This window comes from Chiloscyllium plagiosum, unplaced genomic scaffold (assembly GCF_037043375.1).
Source record: "Chiloscyllium plagiosum isolate Xiang-an unplaced genomic scaffold, Cpla_swu_hap1 HiC_scaffold_14, whole genome shotgun sequence".
Classification (NCBI taxonomy): domain Eukaryota; kingdom Metazoa; phylum Chordata; class Chondrichthyes; order Orectolobiformes; family Hemiscylliidae; genus Chiloscyllium; species Chiloscyllium plagiosum.
This window is the reverse complement of record NW_028270152.1, coordinates 102,164,995-102,171,451: the sequence shown is the minus strand read 5'-3', so window position 1 is coordinate 102,171,451 and position 6,457 is coordinate 102,164,995. Positions and strand designations below refer to the sequence as shown.

At 42.3% G+C, this 6,457-nt stretch overlaps 1 pseudogene; it reads left to right on the top strand.

The window, feature by feature from the left end:
• The first annotated feature begins 256 nt into the window (after positions 1-256).
• Positions 257-1,203, top strand: LOC148148076 (cyclic AMP-responsive element-binding protein 1 pseudogene; annotated as a pseudogene).
• The last annotated feature ends 5,254 nt before the right edge of the window (positions 1,204-6,457 follow it).

Here is a 6,457-nt window from a genome sequence, read left to right as displayed (position 1 = left end):
CTTTAGAGAATCCTCGACTAGCACTCGCAGATCCATTTATACTTTGGCTTTATGAATTTTCTCAACGTTTAGAAAGTAGTCCATGCTTGTATTCTTTTTTCCAAAGTGCAATACCTCGCGTTTGCTCACATTGAATTCCATCAGCCATTTCCTAGACAACTTTCCCAAAATGTCTAGATCCTTCTGCAGCCTCCCCACTTCCTCAGTACTACCTGCCTGTCCACCTAACTTCGTATCATCAGCAAACTTCGATAGAATGCCTCCAGTCCCTTCATCCAGATCATTAATATATAATGTGACCATGCAGGTAACCATGCCTCGGATCCAATCAACAACAAGTCCAACTTTGGTGCAATTGCCGAATGGGCAGGCTGTTCAAGTCCAAGGAGTTATCCAAGCAGCTCAATCCTCAGTCATACAGTCCCCCCAATTTCAGACTGTTCAGATTTCTACTATACTTGAAAATGAAGACTCCCAGGAATCTGTGGATAGCATGACTGACTCTCAGAAACGTAGAGGAATTCTATCGAGTCGGCGTTCATACAGAAAAATCCTGAATGAAATTTCTTCTGATCCCACCAGTGTGCCAAGAAACCGATGAAGAGAAATCAGAAGAAGAATCTGTCTCAACCATTACTACAATGAAGATGCAGACACCCATCTATCAGACTAGCAGCGGACAATACATTGCTATGACACAGGGGGGAGCAATTCAGCTGGCGAACAATGCTACAGATGAAGTGCAAGGACTTCAGACACTAACAATGACCAACGCAGCTACAGCCAAGGTTGGAGCAGCCATTATACAGTATGCACAGAGCCCTGATGGACAGCAAATCTTTGTGCCTGGCAGCCAGGTGCTTGTACAAGGTGCTGCTGGAGATGTCCGAACCTATCAGATCCGTACAACTCCTAACTCCACTGTTGGCCAGGGCATCTTCACCAGTCCTCCAAAGCCAGCCCCAGAATGCTGAAGAAACCACTCGTAAACGTGAAATCCGCCTCATGAAAAACAGAGAAGCAGGTCGAGAGTGCCGTAGCAAGAAGAAAGAGTATGGGAAATGCTTGGAGAATTGTGTTACCGTTCTGGAAAATCAAATTGAAAGAGAAGGCGTACAAAGTGGCCAAAAACAGCATGAAACTAGAATAGGGAAAACGTTAAAGGTCAACCGAAAGCCACAAAAGAGCTATAAAGAAAAGTAATATCGAACATGAGAAAAAATAAACTAGCACAGACTATAAAGACAGAGAGCAAATGTTTATATAAACATATATAACGAGAAAAGAATGGCTAAAGTAAATGTTGGTCCTTTGGAAATGAAAAGAAGCATTTAGATATGGGATATCACAGTGGAGGATACTGATATCTTTCCAGTAACTAGAAAAGAGACAAAGGTAGGTGAGGATTTGGAAACTATTGTTATGACGGAACAGCTAGTTTTAGACTGTTTGGAGGTAATTGAGCGAACGATAGAGAAGTCTCCTGACCTTGATGCAATGCATCCCAGGGTACTAAAAGAGATGCCAGGAAAAATAGCAAATGCACTGGCAGTAATATTCCACAATTCATTGGCCTCTGTGGCAGTCCCAGCAGATTGGAAAACAGCAAAAGTGATACCACTGTTTTAAAAAGGAGTTGGACAAAAAGTGGGGAATTATATATCAGTTAGTTTATTCTCTGTAGTGGGAAAGATGCTTGGGTCTATTATCAAGGAAGAAATAGCAGGGAATCTCGATAAAAATTGTCCCATTGTACAGACACAGCATGGGTTCATGAAAGGCAGGTCATGCTTGACCAATTTTTTGGAATTCTATGATGACATGTCAAGCCAGATGGACAACGGGGACTCAGTGGATGTGGTGTAGCTGGATTTCCAAAATACCATCAACAAGGTGCTGTGTAAGAAGCTGTTGCATAATATAAGAGTGCATGGTGTAAGGAGTAGAAGATTGGTTGACTAATAGGAAGCAAAGTGTGGGGATAAATAAGTATTATTGAGAAGTAGTGTGCCTCAGGGATCGGTGTTGGGACTGCAAGTATTTACAATTGATACAGATGATTTGGAGTTGGAATCAAATGTAGTGTGTCAAAGTTTGCATGTGACACTAAGATGATTAGCGGAACAAAGTGAGTGTAGGACTGTGAAACTTTGCAGTGGAACATAGATACATTGAGTGAGTGGGTAATGGTTTGTCAAATGAAATAGAATGTTTGTAAATATAAAGTTTATACTCTTTGGTTATAGTAACATTTTAAAAAAATATACTTGAATGTTAAAAGGTTGCATCATTTGCTCTGCAGAGGGACCTGAGCATCCTTCTACATGAAGGTTGGTCACCAGGTACAACAATCAGTTCTGAAAGCAAATGGAATTTTGTCCTGCATTGCTGAAGGGATTGTATTTAAAAGCAGAGGTTATGTTCCAGCTGTATTGGGTGCTGGTGAGGCCACACCTGGAGTACTGAATGTAGTTTTTATCTCCTTAGTTGAGAAAGGATGTACTGGCACGAGAGGGAGTGGAGAGGAGGTTAACCAGGTTGATTCCGGAGTTGAGGGGGTTCACTTAACAGAGACTGAATAGATTGGGATTATGTTTATTGGAATTCAGAAGAATGGAAACATATAAAATAATGAATGGAATGGATAAAATATAAGTAGAGAGGGTGTTTCCACTGGCAGGTGAAGCTAGGACAAGAGGGCATCACCGCAAGACTAGAGGCAGCAAATTTAAGACTGAATTGAGAATGAACTTCTTGACCTCTATGGAATTCATTGCCTAGGGAAGTAGTTGATGCTAGTTCAGAAAACGTTTTTAAAGCTAGGTTAGATTTTTTAAAAACGTAATTAATTAAGGAATACGGTGAGAACGTGGGTAAATGGTTGTGTCCATGAAATGATCAGCCATGACCTTATTGAATGGCAGAGCAGGCTCGAAGGGCAGGACGGCCTTCTCCTGTTCCTATTTCTTATGTTATACATCCCTCCCTCATTCGTGACTTGGAGGTGTTGGTGTTGGATTGGGATGGACAAAAGTAAAATTCAGAGAACACCAGGCTATTGGTCAACAGGATTATTTGGAAGCACTATGTTTGCTGCTTCTTCATCATGTGGTTTTGAGATGCTGATGTGTCATTTTTAACTCTTGTAACTCATGAACAGCAACAAAAGCCACGAAGCAATCCGTATGCTCCAGCCAACAATGGGCCCCGTGTGATTCATGTCAGCGGCGGACCAATGGAAAGGCAGGGACAGTGCTGGAGGACCTGGCGGGGCAGTTGGTCCTCTGACCAATCAGGGTGAATGAGGGGCGGGACTAGACTATACCACGTGATCATCCTCGCAGTCGGTTCGGGATGTGTGGACGGAGAGCTGTTGGCAAAGATAGAAATAAACAGCAGGAAGCGGGAGGGAAATGGTGTTGGTATGGGTTGAGAGGGTTTATAGACGTTGGATGCACATCGGAAAATGCAAATTTGAAACTTAGTCCCGTTTTTGCAGTAAACGGGAAAATGCCTCATCCAGCGATTGACTCGAGTAAGCACCACCATCTTTATTCGGGGCTACGATTCACTGGACACGTGCAGCCGCCAGCTTTGTAGGGGGCAAGGTTCAGCCTTCTCTGGTAGAGAGTCAAAGGGCAGGATTTACACAGAGCATATTCACACCCAGAGAAATGGATTTCTTTTCTGGATTTGTTTGGTCATTCATTTAAATGATTTGGATGTGAATAGAGGCGGTACAGTTAGTAAGTTTGCAGGTGACACCAAAATTGGAGGTATTGTGCACAGTGATGAAGGTTATCTCAGAGTACCATGGGATATTGACCGGATGGAACAATGGGATAGGGAGTGGCAGATTGGGTTTAATTTAGATAAATGTGAGGTGCTGCATTTTAGAAAAGAAAATCAGAGCAGGACTCACACACTGAATTGTAAGGTCTTGGAGAGTCTTGCTGAACAAAGTGACCTTGGAATGCAGGTTCATAGTTCCTTGAAAGTAGAGTCGCAGGTCGATAGGACAGTGAAGAAGGCATTTCGTATGCTTCCCTTTCTTGGTCAGAGCATTGAGTAAAGGAGCTGGACAGGGCATTGGTTCGGTCACTTTTGGAATATTGTGTGCAGTTCTGGTCTCCCTCCGATCAGAAGGAGGCACTGAAACTTGAAAGGTTTGAGAATTGATTTTCAAGGATGTTGCCAGCGTTGGAGGATTTGAGTTGCAGGGAGAGGCATAACAGGCTGGGGCCATTTTCCTTGCAGTGTCATAGGCTGAGGTGTGATGTTAAAGAGGCTTATAAAAATCGTGAGGGACATGGATAGCGTAAATAGACAAGGGTTGTTAGAGCCCAGAACTAGAGGATATAGGTTTAGGGTGGTGGTGGCGGGGGAAGGGGGTGAGGGGTGGGGAGAGAATTCAAAAGGAGCCGAAGGGGCAACTAAAATTGTAACATTTCAAAGGCATTTGAATAGGAAGGGTTCAGAGGGATGTTGGCCAAGTGCTGGAAAATGGGAATACATTAGGTTAGAATATCTGGTTGGCATAGATGGGTTGGACTGAAGAGTCTGTTTCTGTGCTAGACATCTCTGACTGTGGGATCATAAAAGTGAACATTGCTCTGATTCATCTCTGGGCTCCTTGATGTCCACTTGTTTGTTATTTAGCTTTTTCAGTCTCTCGTGTGTATTTTTGCTATGTGTAGTATTTTACTATTACGTTCACAGACCTCTTTGTAAATGGATTGTCCACTGCTGCCTGGCTCCTGACCATATGCTCCATTATCAGGTTATTTTTTCCACAATATCTTTGACAGTGAAGAGTTCTTTTTTCCAATAAGTTAGTGGATTTTCCTTCCATTTTTAACAGTCAAATTCTGCACCATTTTCATTCCCTATAAATCATACTGCACTCCCTGAAACATGATGTGTATTTCTCCTTCTACAGATACCAGTGATCAAGGCCAAAGCTCTGTTCCCTATTGAGAAGGTGATGTTTGACTTCCTTGTACTGCTGTAGTTCGTATGGTGAAGGTGCTCCCACAACGTGGTTGGGTAGGAGACATTACAGATTATTCACTCAGAGATAGTGAAGAGTAGAAGATATCTGTATAAATCAACACATTTTTAATTTCACAAAATATTGAGAACTTTTGACATAAGACTACAGATGGAGAATATTATGTCCGGTGACCAAACCTTTGCGAAATAAGCAATTTTTACACATAAAAGAAGTGAAACTATCATGGTATTCGAACAGATGAAAGACTGAACAGACAATCAAGGTATTTTTCATTGGATAATTTCAGTTACATCACACTACAAAAGTTTGCTATAAATTCTGTGCCTTAGAATTGTGCCCTCCACAATCACCTGATGAAGGAGCGGCGCTCCGAAAGCTAGTCTGCTTCCAAATAAACCTGATGGACTATAACCTGGTGTTGTGTGATTCTTAACTTAGAATATTACAGCACTCCCAACAGGGCTGCATGTAAACAGGCTCAGTCCAGTTAATCAATACGTTCGGAAGGATATCCTCCAAGTTTGTTGACACAATATTAGTCAAAACCGTCAGCTTCAACCCGCAATATTGCTCTTAACAAAAACGTCAGGCTGACACAAAGCTCCCCACCCCACTGCAATGTGGTTACCGGGCCCGGCCCAGGAATTGGAACTGGGACATTTGTGGACTATGATCTCAAAGGAAGGGAGCAAACACAATTCTGACAGATTAGTCCTCAAAGATGAGCAGCAAATTTGAGACAAGGCAGGTGGTATACCATCTTGCACTAAGCTTAATTGCATTTCTTATTTACAGTCGTGTTTGGCAAAGTATAAAGAACTATGTGTTTTTTCATGGTTGGGGAGTTTTATCCTCGTTGATCATAGTTGCTACCTCTCGCTCCCCAAGTCAAACCATAGGATCGATAACAAACCAATAGACTGCAGGTGCTGGAGATCTGAACCCCAGAAACAAAGTCCTGGAGAAACTCAGCAGTTCTGAGGGCATCCGTGAAGAGAAAAAAATGTTACATTTCAAGTTCACTGACTCTTCGCCTGAACGGACAAAATGTCACTGGAATTGGAACTTACAATGTTTAATTCCCCTCAGAGATGCTGCTGGACCTGCGGTTCTCCAGCACTGTGCTTTCTATAGTGAACTTTATTGACAAAACAGATCGGAAAAATAGTAATCTCCAAAAGTGATAGGTTCATTGCAAACATGAGCATAGTTTCCACACTTGAGTTACACAAGCACGCCTCAGTTTAAAAACAAGATTTAACTCAAAGTAACATTCCATCTCAAAATTAGCCAAGTTACACCAGTAATAAAGCTCATCCACCCAATGAGGCACTTCAGCACAACATCCTGCAGTGTTGCAGACAGCCACCTTTATCAAAGAATGATCACGTCACAAAAGTGAAGGCCAAGAGCATGTCTCTTTAAAGGAGCTGAAGTCAAAGG